Below are 22108 nucleotides of genomic sequence, written 5' to 3' on the forward strand. Positions count from 1 at the left end.
CAATGGAGCATTACTCTGCCATAAAGAAGGCTAAAATTGAGTCATTTGTAGGAAAACGGATGTACCTTGAGACCATGAGATTAAGTGAAGTAAATCAAACACACAAGCTTAAATATTGTATGGTTTCTTTTACATAAGAAACTCAATATAAAAGTACAATATAAAAGATAATAGGGAAAAATAGAAAAAAAAGGTCATTGTAATCCAGCTTTGCCAATGTATCTAAACATGCACTTTGATTTACTATAATTATGTGTTTTACATGTTTTTGCCTATTAATGTAGTTGTTAATCTGTATGTATGATAATTCACTTTGTAATGAACTACAGGATAAATAAATAAACAAGGTGCTGGCAACAATGGGGATGTGGAAGGGAAGGAGAAAAAAAACTGAGGTGCATTATGTACCTGTAACAATTCCTACAATGAATATAGTCATTATGTACTGCAAACATGTACTAATAAAGATTTTTAAAAATTTTTAAAAACATTAGAGATCACAAAATTGAAGAGAAAGAGGAAAGCCTGTCATCAAGAAATCAACCAATAACAAGGGGACTAAAGTATGCTATTTTAATAAAGTTTATAAATAATATGTACATACATATGTGGTGAAATCAATTATTAAATTGACAAAAGTTAACACAAAATTATCTGAGAAGAGTGGACAATGGCAGGAAATATACAGGCAGACACAGTGATGTTAAAAATGTTCTACCTTGAAGTAACATGGTAGAGTCAAGACTATGTGTTCCATTAGGGAATGTGATAATGTAGTTCCATGACATCGCATGCATTTATCAAATAATATGTGTTACTACATTAACCAGTAAAAATAAAGATCAAATACAGACTATTTTAATTTTGCTTCACCATATGTTTGGTTCCCCCCTTACTTTGTCTATCAAACATTATTTTAAAAAAGAAAATATAATTAAAACTGAAGGGTTTAAATTATAATGTTGTGGCTTTATTTCATTTGGTCCACGAAGTAATGTATGCAATATCTGCATTTTATATTGGCATCTTTTGATTGTTTAAAATTGTCTCAAAAGTCTACTGCCACAAAAGGTCTTCACGTCATCACCAAAGCACTTCTAACTCAAAAGGCAGATGTCAATAGGCCTTGGTTTAAACGGTCCCAGGGTCCTCCATGGCTGTGGAACAGATCTCTACCATGAGCTTACCTATGTAGCCATCTGTGACTTCTTCTCTCCCTCTCTACTCCCTTTGTGAAGATCAGCTTGACCCAGACAGAAGTCCTTACAGATGAGGCGCTCTCTTGTTATGATCTAATGAGATATATATGTATTTCTTTTTTGCAATAAACAAAGTATACTCCTGTGTACACACGTGTATGTGCATGTGTGCACCCTGCAGGCACACCAGCCTTTTGTTGGCTCCAAGCACTAGCTTAAGGTCTCCCTAAGGCACTTACAGCACTTTGCTCCATCCCTCAGATAGACCTGCCCAGATGAACCAGACTAAGTTAAGATGCCTTGCCTTGTTTATTCCCACCAGTGCACCTCATTTGCTGACTCTATAATATTCTGTGATCATTTTACTTTTTATGCATATGTGATTATCTGCCTTAATTACATGAATATAAGTTCCATGGGGAAGAACTTTGCCTGCCTTCTTCAGTATTTCACTTCACACAGCATCCTACACAGACATACATGGTAAGTTCTTGACAAATATTATCTGACAGTCTGAATCCTTGACTATGTCCCTTTTCTTCTCTTTCCAACCCTAAACACAAGCCATTGTGGATTATTTGGAGTCTACGGCCACACCACACTGACCACACCTGATCTCATCTGAATTATTTGAGAAAAGTTCCAACTACCTGGTTTTTGTTTTGAGCCTGGCTTGCTCTACCTTGTGCCTAGTAAACACCTGACTAGGTGCTTACCACTGTGGTTTGGTCATCTTTAAAGCTCATTGCCAGCATTGCTCCTGTTGTGATGTAAAACTTGCCCACTCCCCCTGCAAGGTAGGATCTGAGTGTCTCTGCCTGCTGACCTCACTGCAGCTGTATTTCAATCAGCTGATCTAACTATCCATATCTTATTTCAGTGTCAAATTGTGTTTCAAAGTGATGCCAGTCACTTAAATTTTCCCCTATTCTTCTGAGCTCCTGTCAGTAATGATGGGGCTGGGGACTCAGCCAACTACATTTCCCACATTCTGTTGTTACTTCATCCATGAGAACTCTATCTAAAAGGGGACTAGGAAAGCAGGAAAAGGAAGATAGCACTTGATCCTTTCTAATTGTTTTCTCTTCTTCACAGACAAAGAACTGGTTCCAGCATCAAATTCTGCCAGGCTCTTCTTTGAGCTTTTTTTTTTTTTTAGCACTCCTTTTTGTACTCCAACTTAGCTCTTTCCTGCAGTTCCTTTCTCTTTGGGATATCTCTGTCCCCTCTGTGCCTTTTCAACCTTCTAACACCTATGGAACCTATGCCCTGTATTAACCTCACCAGCACCTCCACCAAAAACAAGTAAGAAAAAAACTAATATCCTATTCTTTACTGAATCTTCACAAATACATATACCTAGGATTTTCTTTTAATAATCAAGAGAATGCTCCCTAAGGAGCACAGAGTATATTTCTGATTCATTTCTATATCTTCAAATGCTAGGGACAGAACCTAGCTCAAAGAAATATGCATTGAATAAACATGTTAATGATTGCTCCATAGGTTAGTATCTGAGGAGTTCATCCAAAGTAATGGTGATGAACACGAAAGTCATGACCATAAAGTTAATAAGAAACCAATTTTCATATCAGATCCAAAGAATGGCATGGGAGTTTGGGCATACTCTGGTTGTAATCCAACGGAATGCTATTATTGCCAAGTAATAAGGCAGTAAAAATTATCTGGGTCTAAAAACGCTCATTCCCCAAAATTCAACAATGACTAATACACTGTAATACAACCCAATTTCACTAAAAATAGAAAGAATCTAATTATTCCTGGAGTTTCTTAGGATAAAATTTGAACTACAATAATAGAAAGAAAAGGAAACAATCTACAGGAAAGGAAACCAATAGAAAAAGGGTAGTTTTTTTTTTTTTTTGCTTTGATCTTTACCCTGGTAGAGGGGAAAGCATGCAAAGAATACAAACTGTGAAAGGATTCAAATAATTTATACAATTCATTAAGCTACAGATTCAGGGATGATCAACAAAAGTTAGTTTGGGAAATCTTGGTACCCACTCCTCCTCTTTTGATTACTCTGGTCAAAGGGCTCCCTGGGAAATCCTATCAGCAAGGCCCACAGCTATTGCTCCGTCTCCTGAGCCACAGATTTAAACTGTCTTCTACTTGTGGGTTAGCTGGTGGTAATTTTACACATCACACACCCCTATACCTATTACGCCAATTCCTATTCCTGTTCATTGTATATATTGAACAATATGGCAAGTAAAAGGTAAGTGTGACTCTTTCAGATATTGTCATGAAGCCTAAGAAACCACAGAAAATGAAAGAAAATACCTTTGTAAAAATATCTAGTACATTTCTCCTCACACAAAAGATGATGAGTAAAACGCAGTTGGTGTGGTGGTCCCTGCTGTTGCATTTAATCATTGTTCCAAGGTTCATACACATTGTAGCTTCAAATGACATTGTATCACCTCATGTATAGCTTGAAACCTTACAGTGGTATGCTTCTCTTAAACATACTATTTTTGGTTTTAAATGATTATTGATTTCCACAAATATGTAAATATATTTATCCACATGGTTATTTATTCAGTGTCCTTCATTCCTTCCTACAGATCCAGATTTCCAATTGTTATTATTTTCCTTCCACATGAAGGATTTCCATAAACATTTCTTACAGTACACTTCTGCTAGTGATATGTTCTTCCAATATTTATGCAACTGAGTTTTTATTTCATCATTATTTTTATTAATATTTTCACTGGGTAAAGGGTTCAAATAGATTGCCATAATCCACTTGGGTTCCTTCCTATCTTGTGCTGAAGCCTCAAGACTTCCCAGGGAGGAAGCTAAGAAAACTTCAGGACTCACTGCTTAGCTCCTCATCTCAGGAATCATTGCTCTTCCTTGTCAAATATCCAAGTCTTGAAAATCATTCCCTTTTTTCTTTCTAACTTTATAGTTGTTTAGTGTGGGAAGTTAAACCTGGTCCTTCTAATTCCTGTTTTTTTTTAAGACACAGGAAAAATATGTGAGTCAAATATCATCCAAAATGACCATTCAGGGGGCTGGAGATTTAGCTCAGTGGCACAGCTGCCTGGCAAGTGCAAGGTCATAAGTTTGATTCCCAGTAATAGAAAAAAACAAAAACAAAAAACAAAAATGACCATTGAGTTATTTTTGATTAATGGACTAGGGAAAAGAAGGGAAATAAGAAATTAGGAATTGTGTTAATTCTTCAATGAAGAAAAATCTTAGGAAACCACACTTTCTGTTTGACTAATTAATGATAGTGGTCCCCAGTGGACTATTTCCATGTCTATTGAAAAGCAAGTTGAAGATAAAGCCAAAGAGGAAGAAGAGAAGAAAAAGTAGGGATATATGTTAAATATATAATTAACATAATTTTATACATATAACTAATATATATTTAAGAGGCCAAAATTACATTCCAGCCATATAATTCCATATATGTGTGTGTCCTTAGCAAAACAATAAAATTCCATATTTTTAGTACACTGGACAAAGATATAAGACCTAATTGAATCACCCAGCTTGTAAAATTTATAAGACATGCCATATAATCTTTCCATATAATTTAGGGTGATAGAATTTAGGGAAAATTTTGATGCAAAAGTGAGAGTGATCTTCAAATGCTGACTAGTTAGAAGAATTAGGCAATTCAGTTAAATACATTGGGATCTAGTTGATATAATAGTTCAAGTTTGACTGGATAATAGTACTAATTATCTTATGAAATAAAAAGTTTTATTTAACTATGGAGTTACAATGTAGCCCAAATCTTTTAAATTTATTCCCAGCAAAACAAAAAGTATCTATACTCAGATTAAAAACCAATGAAGATATGTAATATATATCTGGTGATTTGATGAGAAAATATCATAACATAATTATTTTTCTTGATTAATAATAAAACAATACTTTACTGGTTGAAAAGAAAAACACAGTTATGAACTATTTTTAATATGGTTACATTTTTATAAGAAACATGAGCTTTAATAACAAAGCATTAAGAGATAGTGTGAAACATATAGTTCTGAATTAGAAATGCAAAATAAAATTGATAAAATAACCTTGGCTGTAAATAATGTCTTCTTTTTTTTTTTTCAGCAGACTCACTCTACATGTCTGTTGTACCGAAAGGACATCAACTTCATCTCACATAGTGTACCAATCAGCTTTGAAATGCAAATTTTGAGACATAACAGAGAGATCACATCCCTTGTAGAAAATATCGGATCAATGTTATGAAGTCTTCAATGAAGGTAAGAGTTTTATTCTATAATATTTCTTTATGAATATCTCTTTAATTAAGATATGCATGTACATGTATATTAAATTCAAGAATAGCAGAATTCCTAGGGAAGATGGGGAACATGACCCAACAGTAAAATTCTTGTTAGTCAATTTTAGTTGCTTTCCTTAAGACATTCTCTACATACAAAATATACAAGTAGGCATGAAGGGTGTTCATTGATATAAAATTAAGCTAAAAGATAGTTTGGCCTCAATTATCTTGATATTTTGAGCAAATGTCAGATGGTTTCCTTATTTTTCACTTCCTCTGCAAGAAACAAACAGTCTATGTCTTCAGGAAAAACTTTGCTTCCATTATATCCCTGACAAATCTCAAAAGTATAAAATGACTTAGACATGCATCATCACATCTAAGAAGAGACCAGAGATTCGAACAGTTTCCCCTTAAAGATGAACTTCTTGGTGGTTTCAAAAAAAAAGTTTGGCACTTTGAATCCCCTGGAACACTGTGTGGCCCTTCCCAGGTGGAATGTTTTAGTGTACATACCTGATCTAGCCCATTGACCCTTCTCTGGGCTTGTGGGCGTGCTCTCTCCCATCATCCGTGAGCAGAGCCCTGAGATCCTGCTCTTCCTTTCTACCTTGTCAGATATGTCTAGGCACTCATGGGCAGGCTGGCACCAAGTCACTTCTGCTGCACCTCTTCAGCCCATTCTTATAGCAGTTTCCATTTCAGGGCCAGAAGCAGAAAAACAAAAGGTGAGGGTAAAGAGCATTCACAGTATATGCTTTGCCTGTTTGGGGAGGACTGTTTTATTTTTGTCACTAACATCATGTTCTGAAGTGTGAAAAATTGAATCTGTGCCTATGTTTTTAGTTCAGACAACACGAAACATTTAGTCTGACTAGATCTTAATTGTGGTGTTTACTTCTTTGGCTGAGGCGCTTACATGCCAAATAATTCTAGTCCACTCGCTTTTTTTTTTTTTTTTTTTTTTTTTTGGTTTTTTTCTCCGGTACCGGGAACCGAACTCACGACCTTGCGCTTGCCAGGCAGGCGCTTTTGCCGCTGAGCTAAATCCCCAGCCCCTTCTACTTGCTTTTAGAAAAAAACTAAAAGTTTTTAAATGAAAATGACAGTTCCTGGCTGGTATGCTCCAGCTTTAAGAGATCAATAACAATAGCTCCCTACATGAGGCTGATGTGTTCTATCATCTAGAGGTGCGCTCTGCTCCCCGGGAAGGCCTATCAGTATGTCAAGCTGGTAAATGAGCAATGCAGTGAACTAATATTTCATACACCTGTGTACTTCTGGTAACACCTCTCTGAAAAATCCTAAAACTAAAATCATCTCACAGGGCGTAGTGGTGCAAACCTCTAATCCCAGCATTTGGAAATCTGAGGCAGGAGGATCATTGTGAGTTCGAGACCAGCCTGGGCTACATAACAAGCTCAAGGCCAGCCTGAACTGCATAACAAGACTCTGTCTGAAAAAGGAACAACAACAACAAAAAGAAAAACTAAAATCATCTCTGTTATGCTTCTGGGGTAGTCTTAACCAAATTCTGTTTTAACATCCTTCTGAGAAAAAAACCTTGATTTTACCTGTGGTTCTACTTGCAGCCCAGGATGCCTCCCATCAGGCCTATAACAAATAGTAGGCTTCTGAACCATCCTAATGCATGTGCTGATACCACTACCTGGTTCCCAAAGACAAGGGCTCTGTCCTTCTACAGTGGAGCATAGCAGATGTATTCTAAGCTTGATGGGATCTCTTTAATATGCTGGCCATTATGCCCCCATCAAAATCTCAATAGACAATTTAAATTGTAAAATGCTCATCTCCTTGCCATTTTGAAGGTATACGTTTAAGACTTACTCATATTAAAAACCAAAACTGAAGCATTTAAGCAACCTTTATTAATAATGTGGTCCTTCAAAAAGGACATTGCAAGAATGATCCATACTCATCACTCTTTTTTTTAACATGTGATGAAATAGTAAGGATGTTTGCCATTCTATAACTCACATTACAAATGCAATGGTTACCAGGGTTAGTTATAGGAATACTGCCTCTACCAACCATTTGTTTTTTTTCCTTTTCTACATACTGAGCTAAGTAATTTAACCATTTCCTTCTATCGATAGCTGCCAGAAAGCTCCAGGCTATGCCCATAATCATAACTACTGTATTTTAGTGCTACTGTTTTTTATTCTTCTTAAGCTTCTTTTCCTCTTTTTAAGATTTCATATTTTATTGTGTGTCCTTCTGTAAGCTGACCTGATTTTCTTCTAATAAAACTGGAAATAATCCCTATCCTCACCCCATGCCCCTTCCTCAACATTCTGCCATACACACATGTCCAGTGTGTGCTCACATTTATGGTAAATGTGCCCTTTCCCACGTCATCACCACACACGCTTTTCTATCATTGTCTGTGTACAAAAATATGCCATAATATTCTCTATATGAAATAAAATCCCACTGGATCCCATATGCCCTATGGCCATGTCCACTTCTCTGCTTCTCTTCAACAGCAAAACTCCTTTAAAAAAATACTAATATAAATTCACTGTCTCCAATTCTCCTCTCATCCTCTCTCCGGGCCCTGCTTTGCTCTCATTCACCCTTGAGGTACCGTGGAAGCCTGCTTGGGTCAGTTACTCTCAGGCAATATGGCTTGGGCCAACCAGTCTTCAGTGCGCCCTAAGAATAAAGCGGGGCAAGTGAAGGGTTTACCACCCGTGTGAATTCTAAGGAGGTGCCAAAAACTCTGTAATAAAGCAAAGGTTTTAATGTAATATTTTAAATGAGAATAATTGCAAAAAAAAAAAAAACCCTTTTATTGTAAACAATGTCAAAATGTTAAATAAAGACAAGACAGGGTCACACTAAGCCTAGATTAAAGGGATTAAGGAGAGATGGGAAGACATGATCGGTTTTTGTCTTTATTTTACCCTACCTAAAAATTGACTTAAGCATTACAGTAAGACATTAATTACCTGAGCTTCTTGTGGCCCCTTTCAATCTTGCCACCAAGGCAAGGGAGTTGCTTTTCTCCTCACGCTAGTATGTCCTGAGTGCGCTTCCTTTTTCTTAACCCACCTTCTGGATTTGCTTCCAGGGCAACATGTCTCCTTTCCCTTCTGGTCTTGTTAGTCCTTCTCCGGTTCCCCCATTTCCTCCCACCTCTAACTGTTCAGAACTCAACTCGAGGATGCTTTTTCATCTACACTCATCCCCTACATGATCTGCATGGCACTTTGATTTTAAGTATCACATATGCCCTGGTAACTCCCAAGATTTTTATCTCTAGCCCAGACCACTCCCCTGAACTCTCTACTGGGTAAATCTACTTCAGATTTAATATAACCAAACCCTACTCCTGATTTTATCACTTACTCTCTCTCTCTCTCTCCTTCCAATTTTCTGCTGTTCAATAAAGAGTTATTCCATCTTTCCAATTACCCAAGCCAAAACTTTGGAGTTATTCTCATTTCCCCTTTAACTCTCTCACTGAGCCATTCCTATTGGCTCTATCTTCAAAATATATACAGAATCCAGCCACTTTTCATCACCATTCTGATCTGAGTCATCTGCACTTTTGCTCAGACTTTTATAGTGTTCTGTGACTGATTTATTTGCTTCTTTCCTTTTTCTTCTTCTGTTTCCCTATATTTTGTTTTGTAAACAGAGTATACAGAGTAATTATTTTCAAGTGAAAATCTTGCTATATGCTATTCTTGAAACCTTCAGTGGCTCCCCATGTCTACTCAGGATAAAATCTGAAAAACAGCAAGCGACCCTGGTTCTCCAGCTTCAGCTGCAATGGAATCAGAATCACCTGCAGGCTTGTTAAAAGGTAGATTGCTGCCTCACCCCTATCCTACCCCAGGCCTTCTAGCTTAGGAAGCCCCAACTGATTGCCATAATTTGCATTTCTAACAAGTTTGTGGGTTATGTGGATGTGGGGCTGGTCCAGGGAGCCACTCAGTGAGAATCATGCATCTACAGTAACCTGCATGATCTGGCCCTTATTGCTTCTCTGAACTCATACTGTTTTGTCCCTTCTTTACTCTGGTCCAGCCACAGTAGCTTTCTTGCCCTTCAAGCAAGCTTCTACTTTAAGAATGTAAATCTTCTATTCCCTATGTCTGGAACATTCCTCTCCTAGATATCCTCACAGCAACTCCCTCCTTCAGATCCGTAATCAAATATTCTTTTAATTGAGTCTTCCCTGAACATACCATGTAGAACACCAAACGTACTTCACCCTTACATTTCTTAATTTTTCTACATGGAACTTATTATCATCTTGTTCTTTAGACACATGTGGTTATTTGTAGCTTGTCTTTCTCTACTAAAATTTAAGTGCCATGTGGACACAATCTTTCTGTACTTAATTCAGTGTTAATTCTAGAGCTTACAGTGATTCCTGACACACAGGTTTTCAAAAAGTATCTATGGATAGATGGATGGATGGGTGGATGGATGGATGAATGGATGGATAAAAATTAGGAATTCATTGTAAACCATTCCTGTTTCTGTTTTTAGGCTGTCTGGATGGAGGGAATCAATCTACTTAAACACTGCATCCTCCTTTTGTAAGCTTTAAGTGTAAAATCATCTTAATTTGTTTCCAGAGAGAAAAAAACAAATAAATTGACATTAACACAATGATTAGTATAGACAGAATTATGGGTTAGATATAAAATGTCCCCAACAGTCTCACATTCAGAGTTGGAGCCCAGGCAGAAGTAGCAGGTCACTGAGGACACGACTTGGAAAGGTGTACAGTATTCTCATCCCTGGCCTGTCCCTTCTCTCTCTACTTCCTGGCCACCATGTGGTAAACAGCTTTCCTCTGCCATGCTGTTCTGCCATGCTGTTCATGTCTTGGAGCCAGCCATGGACTGAATCCACTAAAACTGTGAGCCAAAATAAACTTCTCTTCCTTTAAAATGCGGGTGTTGAATATTTTGTCCCAGTGATGGGAAAGTGACTAATACAGAAAGCTTCCAAAACCCCTTTCTGTTTTACCCACATTTCTGACCTCATCTGCATAGAGGCCCACTTAGAGTGACTAAAAATAAACCCCTTCTACTCTGTTGCCACCTGCTTCCTATAGCTGTAAGTTCCATCTGTTCCTATAGAGAATCATCTCTGAGTTTGATTTCCTTGAACTATTTTTTCTCTCACTCTTCTCTGTCACTTTCTTTATTCTTGACAGAATCACTTGCTTTCAAGTCCGTTGCTTAACCACACTCCTCCATGACTACATGCCTAGAGTCACTTGTTTTTAATCCAACCAGCAGTGGCCCCAACTTAATTCAGGTGTACTTCTTCCTCATATGGCTCGGGTAAGTCCCAATTAAGAATCTCACTAGGATAATCCTGTTTCCTTTGCTAGCAACTTGCTTAGGCCTATATATGTCACTCAGTTTCAATATATGAATGGGATTAGCTAGGGACTTAGGAAAAATTAACCTCTTAGGAAAGACATACATGGGATAAAAGACTCTCCCACTATTGGACATTGTGCTCTCAACATTTTGTGCCTGGGACTCCAACACTCATCTTCGTAGCCCTCAAGGAAGTTAGTCAGTGACAAAGTTAGTGTTACCTGAGGGAAAAAGATGGAGAAAAAACTTGGGATTTTAATAAATCAATAAGCCAATAAATTAACAACACTAAAGGTACCCTTTCTCCAGATTTCTTGGTATATGGGGTAACAGAACTTTTTTATTATTAAAACAGTTGATCTTGGAATAGGGAGTCATTATGTGCACACTCTCAGATACAAAGAGCCATATTCAGTAGTGACACAAGTATACAACAATGTTTCAGGAGATGAAAATGCTAATTGTCATAATTTGATCATTATCTATATACATATATAATGTATATATATAGTATTATGTCACTGCATGCCATATATTTGTGTAATTAAAATAAAAAGAATAAATATAACAGCATAGTTTTTGTGTAAAACAAGGTCCATATCACATCTATAAACTTATGTCTTGGAAAAGCTCTTTCCAACCTGCATAAATTACTTTCTTGGAATCAAATGCCCACAGAGGGTCATCTCATGCTGAATTATTTGTGTTAAATTTCATGCAGGGCCCAGTCTCTTAGAAAAGAAAGAAAAGAAAAGAAAAGAAAAGAAAAGAAAAGAAAAGAAAAGAAAAGAAAAGAAAAGAAAAGAAAAGGAAAGAAAAGAAAAGAAAAGAAAAAAAGAAAGAAAGAAAGAAAGAAAGAAAGAAAAGAAAGAGAAACAAGGAAGGAAGAAAAGGAAGGAAGGAAGGAAGGAAGGAAGGAAAGCAGGCAGGCAGAGGGGGGGCATCTGTTTCTTTAGGAGGACCCAGAAACTGGCTTACATATATAAACCAATGGATTGAGATAACTAAAGTTTTTATTATTCATACTGGCCCAAAGCAGCACCCACTGCCTATTATAAAACGAGATCTAGAGGAGAAAATTTGCCTTGAACTTTGTAGGACCTTTTCATATAATCAGCTCAATAGAACCTCAATAGAATCTCACAGATAAAACTGAGACAGCTACAAGACATTTAAAAGAACCCCTACAGATATGCATAATTTGAATCATTGTGATATTTTTAAATTTCAGACATTCTGAAATCTCTGAATCAAAAGCATTATAACTATTAAATATCTCAATTACACTCTTAAATATTTATTCTCTCATATAGTATTTGTATCACTGAGGGGTTTTAATTTACTTTTAGAAGTTGAATCTCTACCTAGAATGCCTTGTTCTCACTGTGTTGCTACTGCAGTCTAATTAAAATAGTGAAATTCTGCTGTATTTTATTTTTTCCCAGCTATAGCTCTAGACTCATTTTGGTAAGATCCAGGATTTCTTCTACAGGTTAATAATCCTCTCTCAGGAAACCTGCAGATGGACATAGCAGACATTCAGCTTCCGTTTTTTCTTGCCAATTTGGACATGCCATGTACAACCTCACTGATGCATAAAACATCAGTACAAAAATGTAGAAGAGTTCTTTTACTTTTTGCCTGCGTATACCCTTTTTATGATGAGCTGAGATGTTTTTCCACAGGCAAAAGTTTTCCTAAAGTAAAACTATACAAAATAAAAACTAAAATAGAATAATTTAAACAGAAACTCTGCATTCAGATTTTTATAGCTTCCTGCATAAAAAATAAGAAGATACTATGAAGTCTCTGAGAAAGTAAAAAAAAAAAATCTAACTAGAAGAACACTTTCAAGAAAGCCTAAGGGATATCCAAATTACATAGTGATATGTATTGGGAGGTTTGATCATTATGGGTCACATTATCAAAGAGGCCTCTACCCTGAATTCCAAAATGGTATTCACTATTATCATATTTTCATGATAATGGTAAGCAAACACACTTTGCCTAGTTGTGTTAGATAGATATTCTGAGGGACAGAAATCGTGATTTTTAAAAAAAAATAACCTCTGTAGAATTTCTTTATATAACAAGTGTCTAATTCAGTCAACATCTTGAGAATATGAACTTGTGAAACTTTTTTTATTGCTACTATAGTTTTTCATTTACAAGTACTTAAAATTCATGAGAGTAGTTTGTGTATTTTGGAAAATACAAAAATTATGAACTGCCTTACACGATAATGAAATAAATAGTTTTGGCTCTTGTCTTTTGCCTTAGTTGGGTGGCATAGTATACCAGTTTAAATTCATCAAATCTGATAGATCTGAGTTTATATCCTGACTCTGTCACATATTAACCTATAATGCTAGGAAATCCATTACTATGAAAAACTTATTTTATTCTTATAGAAAATGAGAAAAGACCATAACTCCACAAACTCTCTTCAAAAATAAGGCTTTCAGGGGCTGGGGATTTAGCTCAGCGGCAAAAGCGCCTGCCTGGCAAGCGCAAGGTCGTGAGTTCGGTTCACGGTACCGGAGAAAAACCAAAAAAAAAAAAAAAAAAAAAAAAAATAAGGCTTTCACAATGGATTATAACCACTAATATGACCGTCATGATTTGAGCATGTAAATAAATTATGAAATGCCTAGCAGATTAATGAAGCACGGTTCTGGGTCTGTCTGTGGATGATTGACAGGGAAGCCAACAAACTGAGAGGGGAAGACCCGCCCCAATGTGGGTGGAACCAGCTAATAGGCTTGTAGCCTCCACGCAACAAAAATGAGAAGAAAGTGTTCCCCTTTCTCAAGAGCTTTGGTCTCCTCTACGGTCTTCGGATATCAGACTCCAGACTCACAGTGGTGATCCTCCAGTGACTTTCCAGGCCTTCGACCTTGGTCTGGTGCTGAACTCTTCATCCCTCTTATTCTGTGCTTTCCATCTTCTTGGGCTGAGCAGCTACTGGCACCTCTGGCTCTCTGCCATGTACACAGCCATTGTGGACTCTCCAGGTTCTGACCCTGTAAGCCTATCTAATGAATCCCTTTGCATAGTTATACATATAGTTGCCCTTGATTCTATTCCTCTAGAGAACCCTAAATAATGCACCTGGTTACTTGTCCATTTCTCCCATTACATTAGAGTTTCTTAGAACAAGAGAGAGTATCTTAAGTCTTTAGAGAAGTGGTTCTTAATCTTGGCTCCACACAAGAGGGACCTGAGGAACTTTACAGACTTTCAGTGAGCTCGCTGTGCTTACATCATTGAAATGACTATCTCTGAGGGTGGTCTGGAATGTCATTTTTAAGATTTCCAAATGACTTCAAAACACTCCAAGTAAAGAGCTCTTGCTTTTAAAAGCTTCGCACTATACCTGGCACAGAAGAAACGTATCACATAAAATGAATGAGTAAATTCAGTCAGTAAAAGAATGAATGATGTCACAAATCACATTGTAATACTTACCTATCCATCTTCTCACAATGAGGCTATCTCATAGGCAATGAGAACCAGTCACATGGGCTGCCTATCCTCATCTCTGCTGACTTTCACATTTCTCAGCATATATTAAGAACTCATTGTTAATGTTGAGGTAGAGGAACATTAAACGACAAGAAACAGTTTCCTTAAAAATTAAAGATTTTAGGGGCTGGGGATTTAGCTCAGTGGCAAAAGCGCCTGCCTGGCAAGTGCAAGGTTGTGAGTTCGGTTCCCGGTACTGGAGAAATCCCACCCCCCCAAAAAAAAAAAAAATTAAAAAAATTAAAGATTTTAAGTAGATGAATATTGTAAGGAACAATTAGATTTTGCTCTTAAAAATTAAGCACAATACCCATGAAATATAGTCTCAGTTCAGGGACAGCAATGTTAATACTGCTTTATTTAGTGGATGACTATTTTTTTATAAACTGTTCTGTGTAGCCATTCTAATTATAGTCAGTGCTTGTTCTTATATTTCCCCCAAAATGTGAGTTAGATAAGGTTTCTTTGCTCTACTGGCCTAAATAATGCTGGACCATTCATGAAGTCTGCAAGACAAACCCAGAGACTCACATTTTTGAAGGTGAAATATTTACTGGATTTATTCTGAAAAACTCCTCAGCATAGCAGTAGAAAAATGTGTGTTTATTTATTTTCTTATTATTTATTTGCACATATTAGTAAATTCATACCCCATTAAGTGTTTTGATGGAATTACTATGACATTTAAAAGGAAATCCTCACAGGGAATTCTGTGTGAGAGCTGGTAACAATTAGTATGAAAGAAAAATAAAAATAGATAAGTATATTTAAAAGGTTAAAACATAAAATCAGTCAAGTATTTGAATGATGCTGAATTTATGGATAACCACATCTATGCAATAAGTTGTATATTTTTCATACACAGCCACTACTTCCAGGTACTGAAATTTTGACCTTTTTTATACAGTAATGTTGCGCATATCCCTAGGATGCCAGGACTAATGGCTGCAACTGGACTTAACTTATTGACAAAACTTATAGGTTGATTTTACTAGATAAACTACAAGGATAGATGCAAAGCTCTTCTGAGGAATGTATAATGGGAACCAAGGATGTGCACTGTGTAGGATCTATGCTTGTAAATAACAAAGTATGCACACACATGCACACACACACACACACACACACAGAAGCAGATTTACTTTGCACTATAGTAGCAGAATGTAAAAATGATCATGCAAGTGAAACCATGCAAAACAACCTTAATATCCAACTAGAAAGTTGCAGTGATAGATTCTATCAAACATTTAAGGAATTAACACTAAACTTTCTCAAACTGTTTCAGAAAATAAAAGAGGAGAAAATAGTTAAAATCATTCCTCAAAACCAGTATCATCTTAACACCAAAGCCAAAGGCATCACGAGATAACTATATACTATCTCTTTTTTTTCTTTTTGTGAGACAGGGTCTCACTATGCAGTTCAGGCTGCCTTGGACTCACTTTGTAGCCCAGGCTAGCCTCAAACTCATGGCAATCCTCCTGCTTCAGCCTCCCAAGTGATTTTTCAACGAAGATATATCAGATTATTATTTCAATATGTAATGACAAGATAAAACAACGTTTAAACACTTTTGCTCCATTCTAAAGTCACCTTGTTGAATAATATATCATGAAATAAATAGTCATACATCTAGGAAATTTACCAATAGAGCTCTCTTCCACTGGTGTGTATATTTTAATTTGTCTTAGATGAGTGTCTCTTTCATTTTGGTGACTGACTAGAACAGAAATCTGTATTGTGAATGTACAAGTTGACTTCTCACGATTATCAGTTAAGGGAATGTGACTCCAGCCACTTGGTCCCAGTAATTCAAATTTCTTAGATGTTAACTAAATGAGGCTGGGAACCATAGGCTGGCCAGGAAATTTCTAGATTGTCATTTTGTAACCGATCCACTCCAAATCGTGGTTTGCAAGATGAGAGTGACCACATAGCTGGAGACCCAGTTTCCCTTACTTTTCCAGTTCTTTCCAACTGCTTAGGGTCAACACCAGGCGATGTCTTGTTCAGTGTGGTCATTTTTTAAATATGGATGGGACTCCTCTCTACATTGAAGTAAAGCTCAATTATACCTTCCAGACCTGGCTTGACACCTACAATTTAAATGAGGAAATGGATTTTTCAGAGGACCAGCCTATGGTTAGATGACTCCAAGGCAGAAGTATTATGGTGAAAAAGCACAGGCAAAGTGAAGCTGCTTACTTCAAGGCAGCTAGGAAGCAGAGCAGAGGAATGGCATGCTGGGACCAGATATAGACCCTAAGGTCATGCCTGTATGACCTACCAGACATCGCCACGGATGTGCTCTACTAGTGCCCTAGACAGCTTCCAAGCCAATCAAATTGACAATAGTTAAGTTTACCATCACAGTAGTTAAGGAAAAGCATTAGTCTATTGATGGCAAAAAAGACTGTGGAAGATGCTTCTGATTCTGCTATGATCAGAATGTAAGGGTTTAGGAATCAATGTCACTATTGCATCTAGTAAATCACTAGCAAAAATTTAACTTTCAATCCCCTATGACTTTGTACTCTGCTATTTAGAGATCTTAGTTGGATGCTTGTATAAACAGGCATAACAACTGTTCCACTGAACTGAAAGTTGAAACTGTCACCTCTCGTGTTTGGGGGTTCTCATGTCACTGAGTCAATAGCAAAGACAGGAACTACTCTAATGGCTGAGTGATAGGTCCTGATTAACAAGCAGAACTTGGCTGCTGCTATAAAATGTGGGAAAACCAGATGACACACTGGGATGCCTCTCAGAACATCCATTTCTAAGAGTAACAGTTAATGGAAAACTAAAGTAATCTAAAAAAAAAAAGGCAAAAGCACTGAGGAGTGAAACCTCTCATAAATGAAAGTATAGGCATTTAGGCAGATAAGGAATGAGCCGAAATGATGCCTAAAGGGCAAGGAAACGTGGTATAGGGTAGTGGAAAAAGTTAGATATCTACTACAGTCTTGTGACCAGTTCTGAGAACATGGACATGATCAACTACATAAGTTTTATTCTTGCTTATTATGCACATGTGTGTTTTGCTTTTTACTTTTTATGGTTCTATATAAGTGCTGATAAACTTGACAACTCAGGCTTGAGACAACTGAAAGAGAGGATGAATTCCCTATCCAGGGAAACAATATCGGTAGCAAAGCTGATTCTCTTCAGGTAGGGAGGAATTAGTAGAAGGCGAGAGTGTCTCCTGAAGTGCTTGCTGGACAGAAGCATAAATTCACTACTGCACAAAAGTACCTGCAGAGTTCAGTTCCACCTTCTACATTTGACTTTGTAAAACTAAGCCTGGAATTCAAATCACTTTGTTAACTGGCCCTTTGTTAAATTCTGTCAAAAAAAGCAGGGAGCTGGTTGCATAGAGAAACTGGAAGGCAAGGAGAGGGCAGAAAGGCTTTGTTCCTTGTGTTTGCTTGTTTTTCCTGTCAGTTACCAAGCAGTGTTGCTTAACCTGGCAGCAGCAGAGTGTTTCAACCTCCAACTCTTTTTGGCACTCCCAGAAGCAGCCTCATCCTGCTCCCTCAGAAGCTCCAGACAGAGCATTACTCGCTAAGTAACGCTCCCTCTTTAGAGGTATAAATCCTAGCGGCCTGGAACCCTCCTCCTCACTTTAAATCAGTAATAACCTAGATTTGTCTTTTTAAGTTTTTTGAGACAGGGTCTTTGTGGTGGATTGACAACTGGTGGGGAACTTGTAACACCCAGCTAAACTGAGTTAGCATGGTGCTGGGTGTGAGAGGCCCACCTGAAGACTATTGCCAGCACTATAAGAGGCAGAACTGGAAAAGAACAAGGGAGGCTGTTGGGAAACTGTTTGAGAAGCTGTTGGGATGCTGTTAGGGAGCTCCTGGTTCTCTTGGGCTATTCTGCTGGAGGAACTTGTCATTCTGGCTTTCCTAATGAACTTGGCTGTTCCCATGTCTAAGGAGCTCAGGATTTTGTTGTGGCTGAGAATGGCTTTAGTTCACTTTGAGGGAACTCTGGTCTTCACTTTGAGCATCGCTTCCCGGCTCTAGTTCAGATACCTCAGCCTGCTAACACAGGTGCTTCATTTCTAGCTTCCAGCACTGACTTTTGGGCTTTCCCAGCATAGATCCATGAAACAGGCCTGCATGAGACACTCTCATGGGTTATAGACTTCCAGTTGGATTCCAGGCATTGTTATGGGCTCTAGGTCTTCAACTGGACTCATGAAGAACATTATTGTGGGATCCAGGCCCTCAGCTGGGTTCTTTGGTCTTTAGTGTGTGAACAGATTTCCTGCACTCTTTTTGTGTATAATTCTTTGGGTGACTAATATAAATAATCTTTTAAAATATGTGTCCCGTTTTAAATTGTTCCCCATTACAAAACCCCAAGCTACAACAGTCTTGCTGTGTAGTTGAGGCTGGCCTCAAAAGTTCAGTGATCCTCCTCCCTCACTCTCCCAAATTCTGGGATTACAGGTATGTGTCACCAGACCTGACACGTAACCTTGATATTTTACATGTGTTCCCATAGCCCTACTGTTTGTTTCATTGTTACGTTTATCTTTCATTTTTCTTTCCTTTTGCTCTTTCAGCCCTCTAACACCTGAGTGATCAACTCCTTATAAAAATTCTCTATTAAAATGTCTAGCATAGTTTCTTTTTTACCAACTGGAGCTTGACTGACACATACATGATGGAAGACTATGCAACAAACCGTCGCACAAGGATAAATGTACACATAACAATATAGAAACTGTTAATAATGATTCATGCGATACAGTAGTAAGTTAAAAAGCAAGCAATAATGACTTTCAATGCTCACATACATACATATTAGAGTGGTAGTCTATGACAAAGACAAGAATCAGAGTGGGAAGAGGGTACAGAATAAAAAGAAGGAAGGGAAAAGGAAGAAACGGAGAATGATTTACTTTGTATAACCCAGTGATGACAATATGCCATAAAATGAGCTGTATGATTAACTCAACTTTCTGTTCTTAAGTGTATGAGAGTCATACAAATCGTAGCTGTTTTAAGTTCAAGTGATAGAAAGTCTAATTTTAATGGGCCAAGGAAATTTTCTTGGCTTACACAACAAAAAAGCCCAAGAGTAGATTTTTAGCACAGCTGATTCCAGGATCTTAATTATATCTTACTCTATTTTTTCTTCTCTCTGGATTGGTTTCTCCCATGCATGTTCTTTCCACAACAGAATCTCTAGAAGATAAAGCCTTGTACCTTAATATATAAGGTAAACAAAACTTTCATTTCTCTTTTGGTCATATGTTGGCCAAGATTATGAGGATGATGTTCATTTCCCTTGAATGATCTGCTTAGGTCAAATGCCCTCCCTAAACCATTTATTAAGGGATGCAACATTTTCATTAGCCAATCATGAGTAATTCTCCCCTGAGTGAGATCAATTCCACTGAAATTGCTACTAAAAGAAAGAATAAATTCTTCAATACAATGTCCAACACATTAGAATTTTCCAGTGATGTACAATTACTAATATATTCAGTGGTACTAGTTTTTGCAGGAGATGTTTGATTAGAGTAACTCCCAAAAGTAGAATTGCTCTTAAAAGAGAGGATGAAGGAGGTGACTCATGGCTATTTGGCTATTTTTGAGGAACGCTGCAAATTCTTCCTGCCTAAAATAGCTTTTCCATCTGCCAACTACAGTCTTAAATTCCAATCACACTGCTGAGATTTATTGTTGGGGACCTTAACACAGACCCCCTAAGCTTCTTTGGAAGAATGGGCAGGTGACATTTAGCATTTATCAACTTTTAAAACCTTGGTATTGATTACTTTATCAGAGTGATCACAGAGAGGGCAATGCTGAGGAGCCTCTCAAATGAAAGAACCTAAATGGTTACAATGTCACAAAGGGCAAGAGCTAGAGCCTGTGTCCAGGCTGGTAGAGAAGAGGCAAAAGAGGGGTAGGAGGTGCTAGAATATACCAGACACAACCTGATTCACATTTCTCTTGGTAACAACACTATCCGTAAAACACTTTATGGACATCCCATAAGAGGATGTTTGGTAATCTAATTCTTTCCGTGTTGGACAAATTCCATGTTGGAGACATGGCTCTAACATAGCATCTGTCCTAGTTTGTGGGGAACGGAGGCACTGATTAACAATGTACATTAATCTGTAACAGCTCACTTGAATTGTCATCTTCTAAAGTCCAGTAGTTAAGCACAGAAGTCCGTAGGACCCTTGTTGATCTTTTCTGAAGACCAGAAAGTGCCAATGGCCAAGTGACATTTCCCCATTTAATGCAGTGTGGCAAAATAATATACCAAAGCTAGCTTTTCATGTGATCCCAGGCACTGATTCTTGCCCTTTTTATACACCCCAGTTTTGAACTCATTGTAACTAAGATTTCTGTCACAACAGAAGGAATTACTGCATGATTTTGCTCACAGTGATCATATACTCACAAGTCCTTTTAATAACTTAGACATTAGTGAAATATGTCTCTGATTTTACTAACTAAAAGAAATTCGTTCTCAAACTTGGAATGAAACTTAAGAAAGACAAGACCATCTCTATGGCCTAGTTAAGTGTTAGCCACACCGCAAAAAAAGTGCATCCTATAAATGTCTCCATTGCCTGAATTAAGCTTAGGAATAGTACTCAAATGATATAAAACCACGCTGAATAAAAATGCAAAGTACTCCAATTCTTTGTTATGTCCCCCAAAAAAGAATGAACTACTGCTGTTCTTAAAAGTGTCATAAAGATACAGGTCGGTTATGCTGCTCCTGGATGGGTTTCTGCTGGTAATAAATGATTTTCTGAGAGGTTTGAGTTAAAGCTCTTATGTAAATAGAGACTTACATAATGCTTTTTAAACTAGAACTTTGAAGACAGTCTGCAGTAGGCATACGAAATCTGTCTGTGCTGCAAATGGCATCTGAAAACTGACAGGAAACCTTCCAAGATGCAGTTTAAGAAAACAGGAGGAATAAACACAGTGCAAGCTTTTGATAATTTAACCAAACTTCAGCCACTACCAGAGAACATACAGGAGCCATTCCGTGAGGTTTTCAATAAGGTTACTAGCCAGTCTATATTTTCAGGAGTGCTCCAGAGTATTATTCATTGTAAATAACTATGAAATTTTACCCGGGCTAGGGCGAGAGTCTGTCAGACGGTGCAGGTTACCTCACTATGAGTTTCCGGTGGACCATCCTAGGAAGATGCTAAACTGCTATTGATTTTCCAGTTTCTAAAAGGAGTAACCAGTTTTGAGCAGAGATAGGCTCAACGGGGGCGCGGGGAGGAAAGAGGCATCTGTATCAGAGAGAAACTCTTCAACCACCGGCGCTGCAGCAATGAGGAGCTGGAGCCGCGGCGGCTCGCTGAGGGACAGCAGCATGACTAAAGTTCTTGGCCTCACAGCTGCTGAGTTTTGAGTCTGCAAACTTAACGGGAGAGGCATTTCTTTACCACAAGTACGCCTTTTGTGGGTGGGGGCGTTCTCGATTTTTGGAGAAGGGAGGGAGTACATTGCATCCGTGTTTCCTCCCACCTCCTCTTTATTGTCTTCATTCCCTCCACTCCAAGTCCCAGCGAGGGCACCCGGGATGAAGAGCGCGCGCCGGGTTTCAAACGCCGCCAACCTTGCCAGAAGTCCCAGGCTGGCTAACGGTCACCTCTCCCAGCCTCTAAGGCCCGGTCCCGCGATCCAGAGGCTCGAGCTTCATCGGGGCAACTGAGGCACAGAAACTTT

At 37.9% G+C, this 22108-nt stretch overlaps 1 pseudogene; it reads right to left on the bottom strand.

Annotated features, from left to right (window-relative positions):
* Positions 1–16152: 16152 nt before the first annotated feature.
* Positions 16153–16400, bottom strand: LOC102019680 (annotated as a pseudogene).
* Positions 16401–22108: the final 5708 nt, after the last annotated feature.

The sequence above is a fragment of the Chinchilla lanigera genome, unplaced genomic scaffold, assembly GCF_000276665.1.
Source record: "Chinchilla lanigera isolate Chin_1 unplaced genomic scaffold, ChiLan1.0 scaffold00010, whole genome shotgun sequence".
Lineage (NCBI taxonomy): Eukaryota > Metazoa > Chordata > Mammalia > Rodentia > Chinchillidae > Chinchilla > Chinchilla lanigera.